This window comes from Polypterus senegalus, chromosome 14, assembly GCF_016835505.1.
Source record: "Polypterus senegalus isolate Bchr_013 chromosome 14, ASM1683550v1, whole genome shotgun sequence".
Lineage (NCBI taxonomy): Eukaryota > Metazoa > Chordata > Cladistia > Polypteriformes > Polypteridae > Polypterus > Polypterus senegalus.
In genome coordinates, this window is record NC_053167.1 from 59,435,301 (window position 1) to 59,449,092 (window position 13,792).

The 13,792-nt window shown below is 35.7% G+C and overlaps 1 long non-coding RNA gene across 1 annotated transcript in view; it reads left to right on the top strand.

Annotated features, from left to right (window-relative positions):
• LOC120514995 overlaps positions 1-11,165 on the top strand; it is a 190,298-nt gene extending 179,133 nt beyond the window's left edge. Inside the window, exon 3 of the long non-coding RNA XR_005630563.1 lies at positions 11,014-11,165. This is a non-coding gene — a long non-coding RNA (uncharacterized LOC120514995). The remainder of the gene's footprint in view (positions 1-11,013) is intronic.
• The last annotated feature ends 2,627 nt before the right edge of the window (positions 11,166-13,792 follow it).

A 13,792-nucleotide genomic window follows, 5' to 3' on the forward strand; every position in this document is an offset into this window, starting at 1 on the left:
TTGCCCTCTGACCCTTGCTACCACTAAATAGTTATTTCAAGACTGTGCTAGCCTGTCTACAAGAGTGGGTCTTGGGGACATACACATTCCACCAACAATATTTTGCAGTAACTCATAAATGACTAATGTAAGTTGAAAAAAATAAAATTAACAAAAAACAGTGATAAAGATTTCCAGTGTTACAGATTAAACCACAAGGGCTTTAAAATGACATTTAATTTTTTGTTTACTTTTATTTTTCATCTACTTCAGTAGGCCGCTGCTTGGTTTCCCAAACTATCACTTAACTTTAATCTTTTTTGTCTTGCTTGAAATTGTGACATTTAAGGGGGCCCATAGGAGGTATTTTGAAGTACGAATTGAATAGTTTACGATCCTGGAACAGGTTAGAGCCAACTAGAGGTGAAGCCTAAGGATATTTAAATATTATATAAACATGAGAGGAAGTCAAATTTAATCAAGCTAAGAGATGGGATGGAGAAAAGGCATATGAAAAAAAACAACCCAAGCTGAATGGAAGAGCAATAGAGTGAAGACAAAGTGTTCATTTAGGAGAGGAAATGAGCGCAGTAAAATGAAGCAAGTAAAGAGAACTTGTTTATGTTGGGGAGAGTGGCCTGTGATCTCAGTAAGCACGAAGAAGGACATATAGTTTCTTTTTGATCTGAAAATCCCAATAAACTATAAGCCAGCTGGCTATTTTCTTTGAACTAAAATTAACTCTTTTTCTTCTTTTACAACAGTATGTTCAAGCAGCTGCCTGATTATTTCTGCTTTATTGGAGTACCTGTTTTTAGATATGTGCTATGACAGTTATGAGCTGTTTTGTCTCATTTTCAGTTACTAAATGGAAATCTTCTATAGTTTGCTGTTGCAATTTTTGTTTGTATATCCAAAGCTTTTCTAGTCAAAGTCAAATGCTCATCTCTACAAGGGAATAGTAAGACAGTGGGAAGAGATCATGACCCATCAAGTCATGCCTTTCCTCAATCTTCTGTCTTGGTAACAGAAAAAATATAATTCATAGTGCAGCTATAACTCATAACTGAAAAATGGCAATACTGCTTATGTACGGCTTAATACTGACACAAGGACTGTAAGGATCTGGTGGCATTTTAAATATTGTTTCAAATAATTTTAATGTATATTTAAAATTTTTTTGCCAGTCACTGGTGCACTGGTTGTATTCGTATAAAACATCACCTATGATTATTTAGCATTTACATCATTATTTTGTTTTCATAATCATTTTAATTTTACTTTAGCATGGTAAAGATGAAATTGTGTATATTACTCAAATAATCTAACAAGTACAAATTAAAAGAAACATTTCTTAGTTTAGACTTGGTTCTGCTGGCAAAGAAGAAAACAATGTCTTCCTCGAATTATTGCATTCGGTCCAGTCTTTCAGCCTCATCTTGGCTTCCTTTAAATGACGTGTTCTACATGAGACGTCTGTAAATTTGACCTGATGCTTGTATTTTTTTTTTTTTTGCACAAACGGCTGTTCAACGGACAGGAACTCAATCCAGGACGTTCTTCTGTCTTGCTGCCATTATAAGCTCTGGCCCTCTGACTTTAAATTGAATTAAATAAGTTTGGGAATGATATATTTATTGATTTTAAAACTGAATAAAATCAATCCATTGAAAAAAAAACTTTCTCCAACTCTTGGGCCTTTGGGAGCATCATTTCTAATATTTCTCTGTTACAGAAATAGCCCTAACAACTTAGTAAACCATTATATCATCTAATTTTATTTATAAAAATAAATGACCTCTATGATTTTAATTCAGGTTTGTAACAAGATGCAATTTATTACAGAATGTTCCAGGGACCACTGATTCATAGAGCATCTTTCTATTTGCTGACCCTAATTTTACCTAGCTTACATACTTTGTGAATTCATTTGCATTTTTAAAACATTGATTTTACTTAAATTTGAATAACAGAAACTGAATTAGATGATTCAATAATGGTGAGAGACAACCTTAATGTTAATATTGGTTTTACGAGTCAGTGCTATTAAGTGTTTCTTGATTATATACCAGTATTCTTGAAGATTATGGTATGTCCTATTAACAAAATTACCATTCAGCAGCAATTTTTTTATATCAAATTGGTGTATTTTACTGAAGTATTATAGCTATAGCTATTTAAAAAAATGAGGAAAGGGAATTGTTATGATTTGAGTTCATTTTAAGTGTTCATTTCATTATTATGAACTTTTTTCAAGGCTTTTATATTCCATTGCATGCTTTTTGAGGTGCTGATTCCGATTCTGATATTCATGTTTTGTCCTGAAATTGTGTTACTCTAGTGTCCACTTTTTCTGCCATTTTATTTTATCATGGGCTGTGTCGTTTTATACACTCTTTGTATAATGTTGCTGTGGTGGTTATCAATGAAGGATGACCACAGGTTGCAGCCTTTGATGTAATCAGGTAATCAATAGGTCATTACTGGTGATGAGCAAGTTCAGTGAAATAGCAGAAATGTTTTTTGAACCTCTCCAAACTGTAAAAATGGAATGAAGTCATTGAAGAAGAAGAAACTGAACTAGTTTTGATTGGATTATATTGTGATTGGATAATTATGCAGTGATCTTTTAACTGTCCCTGATGACTAGGGAAATATCTGGCAACTATGCTGGACCAAGTATTGTGGGCAAAAATGGAACCTGAGCTGTGAGGCAGCAATGCTAACCACTCCTTGCCAAACAATTAATAGAATTTTAATTCAGAACAGTCGAATGAATGCACTAAGGCTTGCTCTCCACAGATTTGAATACTTGATACTGGGTACTTGACTTCTCTTGAACTGGAAAGAATCTTTTTATTTTTTTTTTGCTGCTGCCACTGAATAAGAGCAATATGAAAGAATATGGATTCTTCACTCCTTCCTGTTTGCATCAAATGCACAGCACTCTGGGTAATGTTAGTAAATGGGTAGGCTCACATGTTACACACAGGTTTTATAAAAGTCCATACAAAAAAATTTTACCCTTAAAAAATGAATACACCAACGCATTTCCAGTTTCCTTTTGTGTGCACGTTTTGTGTTTAAACTTATTTGCAAGTTTTCCGCTAATTTTTAGCCCATTACATGGAACAGAGTTATATACTCAGAGTGCTGTCCTATCCAACATTGGCAGCACTCACGCTTGCCTCACAAAGCATCAAGGGGCAAAGAAAAGCTAATCTAAACCAGTTGCACTGTGAATTTCCAGGAAAAATATTTAGGTGAATATGGTCACCAGCGAATATGGCATATCCACCACAAAAAATACTTTGCCGAGTTTCATTAACCAACACTAGTCATTACCACACACTTCCTGGTCATCTGAGATGGAAGATTCCACTAAAGACTTTTTGTGAATTTCTTTGCTTTGTTTTCTCTACTGTGTATCAGACTTAGCATTTTGGCTTTGTTATGTAGTGACAGCCTTTCCAAGCATTTGTACACTGTTCTCTTAATTAGCACCTGATTTCTTGTTAGCTTTTCATTTTTCACACATCAACTTACTTGGGAAAGTACTAGCCTCGTTCCCTTCACACTTGTAAATATTGATTCACAAAGCCACTGCTTGTGAGATCTCACTGCTTTCAATTGTAAAGTGTCTTGTGATGGTCTTCTCTTCAAATATTGTTTCAAACAGTAGAGTCTGAATAAATGTCAGGAGATGGTAAAGTAGGAGTACTAGGTGGGTGTCTTAGCACGTATTATTATCAAACAGGAAATTTTACACAAAATAAGAGAAAGTAATGTGGATCTACAGCAGGAACTCTGATTTTTCCTCTCACAATCTAAAGGCACAATGTAAGGTTGATAGGAAAGACTTGAAAAGTTAGGGGAATATAAACATTTGTGTGGATGTGCATGAGCCACTGATGTACCCTTGGTGACTGTTCCTTTGTGTACAGTCCTACCAGAAGAAGTTCCAGCTCACTTCTACCCCTTAGTAAATTAAGTATTGTTGCAGAATAAACTGATGACTGCTGAGGAACCACAGTGACAAAGTAATATTTAGGATAGTCTAAAATTATAAACATGAAGAGTGCGAGTGTGTTGCTTTAAAATGCAAAAGAATTATTCTTTGAAAATATGATTTAATCTTTTGGATACTTACTGTACGTGATGCTACTGTGTTTGACAAATCAGGGCTTTTGTCACTACATACGTTTTTGCTTTGGGCTCATTTCCATCTTTGACAGACAATGCCCAAAATTGTTTTGGTTAGCTTGTAACTCCCACCTCTACTTCACTATGGTTTATGAGACCTAAAACAGACTTGAAAGCATTCTCACACATACACCTGCACTCGTATCTGGACATTGTGATTGTAAACATCAGACCATGACATCTATATGCATTTGTTGGACAGCCCATTTCAAAACAATGGGCACTAATATGGAGTTGCCCCCACCACGAGCATCCCAAAGGTGTTCAGTAGAGTGTAGTTCAGTTCTCCGTGCAGGGTACTTAAGTTCTTCCACACTTAACTCTTCAATCCATTTCTTCATGGACCTGGCTTTGTGCATGGGGCATAGCCATGCTGGAACAGAAAAGAGTCTTCCCCAAACTGTTGCTACAGAGTTAGAAGTGCACACTTGTCTAAAATGTATTTGTACACTGTAGCATTTGCATTATCATTCCTTTAAACCAAGGGGTATAGCCCAAACCCTTTAAGAACAGCCCCAGATCATTATACCTTCTACAGCAAACTTTACAGTAGGCACTATGCAGACTCTGAGGTGGTTTGGTTTCTGCCTTGTGCCCTGTATTGGCTGGGATTGGCTCCAGCAGACCACCGTGACCCTGTGTTAGAATATATCGGGTTGGAGGATGACTGATGACTGACTATGCAGTCTGGAAGGTGGTGTTCTCCTGGCATACACCAAACCCAGATTCGTCCATCAAACCGTCAGTTAGCAAAATGTGATTCATCACTCCAGAGAACACATTTCCATTTCTCCGCTGTCCAATTTGGTATGATTTATATCACTCCAGCCGATGCTTGGTATTGTGCATAGTGATCTTATGGTTGTATGCTCCAGACATACAGCTCTTAAGCTGATGCTGCATTCAGAGGCAGGTTGGAACTCTGTTGTGTGGGATACAACACAGGATAGGTATTATTTTGTGATTTGCATTTAACCACAGCCCATTCTACTGCCAATGTTTGTCAAAGGAGATTGCATAGCTGTGTGATTGAACTAATCTACCTGTTAACAAAAGGATCATCTGAAACATCTGAACTCAATAATTTGGAGTGGTGTTCACATACTTTTGGCCAACAGTGTATTGTGAGGAGCCACAATCTAAGAATTTCATTCTGTGGTTAAACAGTGTAACTGCTTTCTCCGGAAATAATAATAAAGAATTTGAAACTGAAAGGAAGGACAGGCAAACTTCAGAAAAGAGGCACCCCAGTTAAAGAACAAAGTAGTATTGTGAAGCAAAATGTAGCCAATCCATTTGTAACTCTTAATATATCATTTTCTCATTCTACTTTATGATGATGAATGAAAAAGTTTGCTTTACTTGCTGACATCATAGTTTCTACATGGAATTTATTTTTATCTTGTATTTGAATGATATTTTAAAGGTATCTGTGATAGTGTTAGTGATTCCAATTAGAAAAAACATATACAGTGCATCCGGAAAGTATTTACAGCGCATCACTTTTTCCACATTTTGTTATGTTACAGCCTTATTCCAAAATGGATTAAATTCATTTTTTTCCTCAGAATTCTACACACAACAACCCATAATGACAACATGAAAAAAGTTTACTTAAGGTTTTTGCAAATTTATTAAAAATAAAAAAATTGAGAAAGCACATGCCTTTGCCATGAAGCTCAAAATTGAGCTCAAGTGCATCCTGTTTCCCCTGATCATCCTTGAGATGTTTCTGCAGCTTAATTGGAGTCCACCTGTGGTAAATTCAGTTGATTGGACATGATTTGGAAAGGCACACACCTGTCTATATAAGGTCCCACAGTTGACAGTTTATGTCAGAGCACAAACCAAGTATGAAGTCAAGGGAATTGTCTGTAGACCTCCGAGACAGGATTGTCTCGAAGCACAAATCTGGGGAAGGTTACAGAAAAATTTCTGCTGCTTTGAAGGTCCCAATGAGCACAGTGGATTCCATCATCCGTAAGTGGAAGAAGTTCAAAACCACCAGGACTTTTCCTAAAGCTGGCCGGGCATCTAAACTGAGCGATCGGGGGAAAAGGGCCTTAGTCAGGGAGGTGACCAAGAACCCGATGGTCACTGTGTCAGAGCTCCAGAGGTCCTCTGTGGAGAGAGGAGAACCTTCCAGAAGGACAACCATCTCTGCAGCAATCCACCAATCAGGCCTGTATGGTAGAGTGACCAGAAGGAAGCCACTCCTTAGTAAAAGGCATATGGCAGCCCACCTGGAGTTTACCAAAAGGCACCTGAAAGACTCTCAGACCATGAGAAACAAAATTCTCTGGTCTGACAAGACAAAGATTGAACGCTTTGGTGTGAATGCCAGGTGTTACGTTTGGAGGAAACCAAGTACCGCTCATCACCAAGCCAATACCATCCCTACAGTGAAGCATGGTGGTAGCAGCATCATGCTGTGGGAATGTTTTTCAGCAGCAGGAACTGGGAGACTAGTCAGGATAAAGGGAAAGATGACTGCAGCAATGTACAGAGACATCCTGGATAAAAACCTGCTCCAGAGCGTTCTTGGCCTCAGACTGGGGCGATGGTTCATCTTTCAGCAGGACAATGACCCTAAGCACACAGCCAAAATATCAAAGGAGTGACTTCAGGACAACTCTGTGAATGCCCTTGAGTGGCCCAGCCAGAGCCCAGACTTGAATCTAATTGAACATCTCTGGAGAGATCTTAAAATGGCTGTGCACCAACGCTTCCCATCCATCCTGATGGAGCTTGAGAGGTGCTGCAAAGAGGAATGGGCGAAACTGGCCAAGGATAGGTGTGTCAAGCTTGTGGCATCATATTCAAAAAGACTTGAGGCTGTAATTGCTGCCAAAGGTGCATCGACAAAGTATTGAGCAAAGGCTGTGAATACTTATGTTAATGGGATTTCTCAGTTTTTTTATTTTTAATAAATTTGCAAAAACCTCAAGTAAACTTTTTCACGTTGTCATTATGTGGTGTTGTGTGTAGAATTCTGAGGAAAAAAATGAATTTAATCCATTTTGGAATAAGGCTGTAACATAACAAAATGTGGAAAAAGTGATGTGCTGTGAATACTTTCCAGATGCACTGCAAAACCTGATTAATTAATTAATTAATGTTTATGAAACAAAATAATTAGTTTATTCATTAAAGGAAAATTAAATTGATTTCCATTGACATAAAATAGTAAAGGATGTCACAGAGCATACTTAAACCTTTAAAATAGACATTGGAAACCTACTCTGTTTTCATCTTCCATTTAGCACATCAGAGGAACCAAACTTTATACCACTCTTCCTTCCATGAAAACACTCCTATTATAAATAGGTGTGAACTTTATTCAGGGAGATAAATCAGTGCTGTCATCTCTGTCACTATGTACAATATCAAGTGGCATGCAACAACTTAATTTTCATTGCATAGCTCTTGCTATTGAATATGATTTACAGAATACACATCAGTGTAAGTAGGTTAGAATTTAAGGTACGATGAAAGTGGCATAAAAATATTTTTACAGAAATATTTACCAGTTGTAACAGACCAGATTTTAGCTATATGTAGAATACAGTGATTTCTACAGCACAGGCTTCTCTAGCTAAATTGATTCCCTCCTAAGTACAAAGTATGGACCCCAGATTCAGTGACAGTGGCGCAGGGCACATCTTGAGATCTGTCTAGGAAGATACAAGTCAATTTTATCATCTAAATTATTATTTCACACTCTGCAGGCCGGGAAACTGATTTCTTCAGCATTGTACATGCAGGGGACCACAGATGAAATGAATGTGACACGGGTCATTCCCAGGGACCTTTCTAAAGAGACAAGACAATTTTTAAAAGTCATTTAAGACAGTATATGAACCAGTGTAGGAGAATAAGAATGAACATCAGACTGGGTAAAGATAACACAGAACACATCATTACACATTTATGAAAATATAAGTAATAATCATGGCAAATTGGGTGTTATTTTACTCTTTTGAAGACAGACTTTGGTGTCTACATTATTATATACTGACTGAGGGATAAAAAAAATGAGAAACAAGAATGACAGCTGTATGAGCTTTTTTATGGCATACAGAACTAAAAGCTTTCATTGTGCAGGCCATATTTGTAAGGTAATTATTCTGTTACAACAACCACACTTTGTGTTCAGACTGACATTGAAAATGTCTTATTTTGATTATTCTTAAGGATTACTTTCATCATTGCTTGTGCAGTTAAATGACTACTATGTCATATATGAGAGCTGTAGCAAAAGAAAATTATGTTTTCAAATTGGGTAAGTGGACACACATTTTTTCTTAAATACACAGATAACCTATTTTGACAAGCTCAGGCATTAAAACTATTACAAAAGCAAAGCAGTGTTTTTTAAAAAGACTTGAAATAGATAGCTTGTTGACAGCAGGTGACTGAATGTGAAGACAGAGTGCACAGATTGGTATATTACCAGTGCGTTTTTGGCAATGTGCTAAATCAAAAAAGCACTATAGTGCCTCAGTTTGAAAATATCAACAGGATATAAAATGAGCTAATGCACTAAATAGAAAAGTGTATTGTTGTGGGAATCAAAATAAAAAAAAAATCCCTGTTTATCTTTTTAAAGGTTATAGGAACAGTAAACTTCCCTAAGCAGTATGAAAAAAGATAAGAAGTAACATAATGTTTTAAATACCATACTGTTCTGTTTGTCAGCTGAACCAGATCCCATTCCAGGATGTATCAGGCAGAAGGTGGGTTCTAACCCTGGATGGGGAAGCAGTCCTTTGTAGGGCATAACCATATATATAGTCCTGCACAATTATACTGGGCTAGTAGAGAATCACTATGACAATAATCAGCTTTAGGCTTTGACCCCAGTCTCCTGCAGATATGTTTATATAGCATTAACCACTGTGCCATCCTTTATAGTAAAAGTGTGTAAGAAAATTGTAGGATTGTGCAGTATCAAAAAGTTTAAACCCATGAAATTCCTTTTGTAACTATTACAATATAGGCAGCACAGAGGCATAATAAGTGGTGTTGTATCCCCACTGCTTTCAGATATGCGTTGAATTTTTTGTTTGGATGTTTTTGTAAAAATTCAGTGCTGTTTACTTGGGATTGTTCTGCTTGGTTGTTCATGTGTGTGCCCCGTGACAGACACACCTTCTGGATTCTGCCTTGCACTCATTACTGTCAAGATAGGTCCTAGCAACCTTACAGCTTAGAATGCACCTACAGTATATAGAAATATTAACATTCATTAAAATTTGGGATTATGTGAATTAAAAAATCTTTAATGAGTTATTTATGACATCCTAGAAAACTTAAATATTTTGGAAATAGAATAATTTTCTTTTCTTTTTTTTTTAATGTAAGCAAAGACAATGTGACCAGCACAACCTTGTAACTCCAAGGTAAAGAGTAATTGGCTTAAGAGTCATTTACCAGGTTACAGATATTAACTTTTTTCTGCATATACTTTTTCATTAGTTTAGTACTGATTCTATGTACATAAAGATTAAACTTTCCTGTAAATGTGTTCTTACACAGAAGTGGAAATACTGCAGTTGGTTGCATGCTTCTAGAGAATGAATCCGTAGTGCAACCTATCCAAATAGTGATAAAAGACTTGAACCTTTTGAACTCAGTCTACCTGCAAGAGTCAAAGAAACACAAAAAGTATATCTATGTGGTGCATTTAAAAAGTATTAACCACCTTGAAAGTTTTCATATTGTACAACATTGAACCACAGTGGATTTAATTAGCCTTTTTTGACATTCATCAATAGAAAATCACTCTTTACTGTTGAAGTGAAAAAAGATCTCTGCAAAGTGATCTAAATTAATTACAAGTATAAAAGACAAAATAATTGATCATATAAGTATTACCCCCACCTTCAATCAGTATTTAATAGATGCAATTCTGGCAGCCATGACAGTCATTAGTCAGTGTGTCATCTGAACACTCCAATTTTTCATTGCAAAACAGCTCAAGCTTTGTAACATTGAATGGGGATCACAAGTGAACACCTTATTTCAAGTCCAGCCACAATTTCTCAATTGCATTGAAATCTGGATCTTGACTCAGTTACTCCATGACATTAACATTATTGTGTTTAAGCCATTTCCATGTGGCTTTGGCTTTATACTTGGGATCATTCTCTTGCTAGGAAAAAAAAATCTTCCAAGGTGCAGGTTTCTTGCAGACTTCTTCTAGTATTTTCTTGCATTTTGCTGCATTCATTTTCTCCTCTACCCTCACAAGCCTTCCAGGGCCTGCTGCAGAGAAGTGTTTCCATAGAATGATGCTGCTGCCACCACCAACACGCTTCAAGTGTGTTTTAGATAATGTGCAGTATTTGGCATATGTAAAACATGATGTTCAATTTGATGGTCAAAAAGCTCAATTTTGGTCTCATCAGACCAAAAAACCTTCTTTTGGCAAACATTAGCCAAGTTGTCCTGTTTGTTATTTTTACAGTGACTTTCACTTTGCCACTCTTCAATAAAGCTGCAACTAATGAAGCACCCTGGTAACAGTTGTATGCGCAGTCTCTCCAGTCCTAACCACTGTTAAGGTTATAACTCCTTCAGCGTTATCATGAATCTGGTGGAAACCTTCCTTATTAGTCTTCTTCTAGCAAGATCACTCAGTTTTTCTAGACGGCCTGCTCTTGGATGATTTACAGCTGTGTTTTACTCTTTCCATTTCTTAAATATTGATTTAATTGGACACCAAGGGATATTCAGTGACTTGGATATTTTGTTGTATTCATCCTATGACTTGTACTTTCAATCTTTTTAAGGAGTTGCTTAGAGTTTTCTTTTGTCTTCATTGTGCAGGTTAGGCAACCATACAAACTCGCCAGAAGTTGGACCTTCTAAATAAGGTGCATTTATACGACAATCACTTGAAAGCCCTCCACTACAAACACATGATCTCCATTCAACTAACTGTGACTTCTGAAATCAAATGGTTGGACCAGTGATGATTTAGGTGTCAGATAAAGGAGGTAATATTTATGAATTTTTTTGTGTTTCATATTTGTAATTAATTTAGAGCAATTTGTAGAGATTTGTTTTCACTTTGACATTAAAGTGTAATTTTCAGTGTCAAAAAGACCCTATTATATCCACTGTGATTAAATTTTCTTTAATAATGTGAAAACTTCCCCTTCATAATTTTTTTCATAGGCATTGTATATGTAATGTTTTTGGGTACATTTGTTATCTGCATTTGTTAGAATTTCTTGGAGTTTGTGAAAGTTAGTGATATTAAAAATTCATTTCCTCCGTTATTTTAAAACATTTTACGGTAATATCTGTCTACGTTTTTCACAAATGAGCTATGCTTGTCTCCTTTACTTACTTGCTGGCCCATGTAATGCAGTGGGAGTCATGGCCTGCACAAACATGATGTGTATGCATTCATTAAGATCCATCTTCTATTTCATATGTGTACCCTTACGAATGTTATGCTTGGGCTGTTGTTTTATTTGCATTCGCAATTTTGCAGCCTTTTCCATGTCTGTACCCTTTTTCACCATATTCACCTTATGAATTTATTTTTTTGTCCTCAATTCTTTTTTCTTGTTCTTAATACAAAGTTTTAAATACGTTTTTTTTTTCTTGTTCCATCTCTTAAAATCTCTGAGAAGGAATTCCTTTCTGAACAAATATGCATAAAAACAAAATCAATTGAACTTTGACTCGTAAAATCTCAACACTAAAGTTATTTTTAAATGTTTACTCTTTATTTAATCTCTCAAATATCAATCTCGTGTTGCATTTTTCACAGGGTTCTCTTTTTTGCACAGGATCCACAAATCATTCTTGATTGTATTACCATTGTAAATGTAGTTTTGATGGTTCATTTTAATGAAATACGAAGCTCACAACAATTAAATTACAGTTGGATAAGATGCTGGGACTTAAAAGTTAATAGCCGCTGTTCAGTCTTTCTTTGGGTGGTTATTTTGCTGGTTTTGGTAATAGTAAGAGTAATTTAAAATTGTTCTGTGTGCTGTGTCGTATTAAACTACAGATGCCTTCATGATTACTATGTTTGCATTTTTAATTCAGTCAAATGCTAATTTGAACATGCTGCTCCATTTAAATTGACTTTCATCAACACGGCATTGATTAAGATTGTGTTTTGCATAGTTATAACTATATAGGTTTCAGTTTTAATTTGATGATTGAACACTGATTAAAAATATGCAATTAGTACTTTATTAGCATATAATACTGTAACAGATGTGACAATACATATTAACATATAATTGTTAAAAGCGTTCACTGTATACAGAGTAAAGTTTCAAGAAGTTGCATGCTGTGCCTAGCTTGAGCATATTACAAAAGTAATAGTAATAGGGCTTACAGAGGTATGTAAATAAGGGCACTCATAATAAATGTAATTATTAGTTTAAGATGATACACTGCTGAGCTAGTAGAGCAGAGAAAAATTAATTGAGATTTGGGATTTAAAAATTATATTACTTTTTAAAATTGTTTATAGGACCATAAAATTATGTTGAAGTAATTCCATTTCAGGAATTCTCATAGGAAAGTGTGACTTTAACCTCATTTGTTGACTGTCGTTTTTTTCAAAAACAAGTTTTCAGCATTTTAAGCTGTAAAGTTTCAGTAGTCAGAAATATTATGAAGTCAGCTTTTTCTAAATGTGCTTGTCTAATTATTCATTTGTGTATCACTTATAGGGTACAACTGCCAAATGTTCAGTTGGTGGAGTTTACTTATTACTGTATTTTTTCTGTCAGTTACTTGGTTAATAACTTCCAGGTGTGTTGAGCTATGATATTCAACTTGCCAGTTACACTGTGCTGTGTGTATATTATGAAAAAACTCTAAAGGGGATGTTATTCAGTGTTCAAATTTGCTCATCACAAGTTGCCAGTGAAATGAACAAATGTCTTGTTTCTAACTAATGACAGTATGTCTTCCTTGAGCTATGCCATTCAGCGTTGCCATTTATCATATGTCATGTGCATTTTAGAAATGTTCATTCATGCTTTGTGCCGCTATTGTAAGTCCTTATTCATCCTGCAATTTTGTAGATGATGTATCCTTCAATGAACTCAGTACGTGAGTTTTCATTATGTTTGATCAGGCGTAAATGCTAAAGTGTCATAAAAGTTGCATTTAAGGTATAACCTGTTCTGCATTCATGTTAAGCACTGCTGCACATTCACTGCAAGACCATGATCCTCAGCTGAGCTTCTAAACAAAGAACTGATTCAGAGAGAAAATTCTCTGACCCAGCCAGATCTACCTGAAATATTGCATGACTTGGCCCATACTCTTTATGGGCTCCTAATCCTTATGACTATTAGATTTAAATTGTACATTAATTAAAAAAGAAGCCCCAACTTTCTATATCTGACTTCCTGCTAGTGTGGGTATATGTAATAGGTGTATTTCTTTATGTTGCTTGTCTGTTCAGGGTTGGGACTTAAGGTGTTCATTTATAGCAATATTAGAGGAAAACAAAGGTTAAAAAAGGAAGATGATACATAGTATACATACAGCAAAATATAGGAATAATCAATTTTGTTCAACAGATTTAACAATAACGGGATAGTTCATATAAAAATATTTAGGC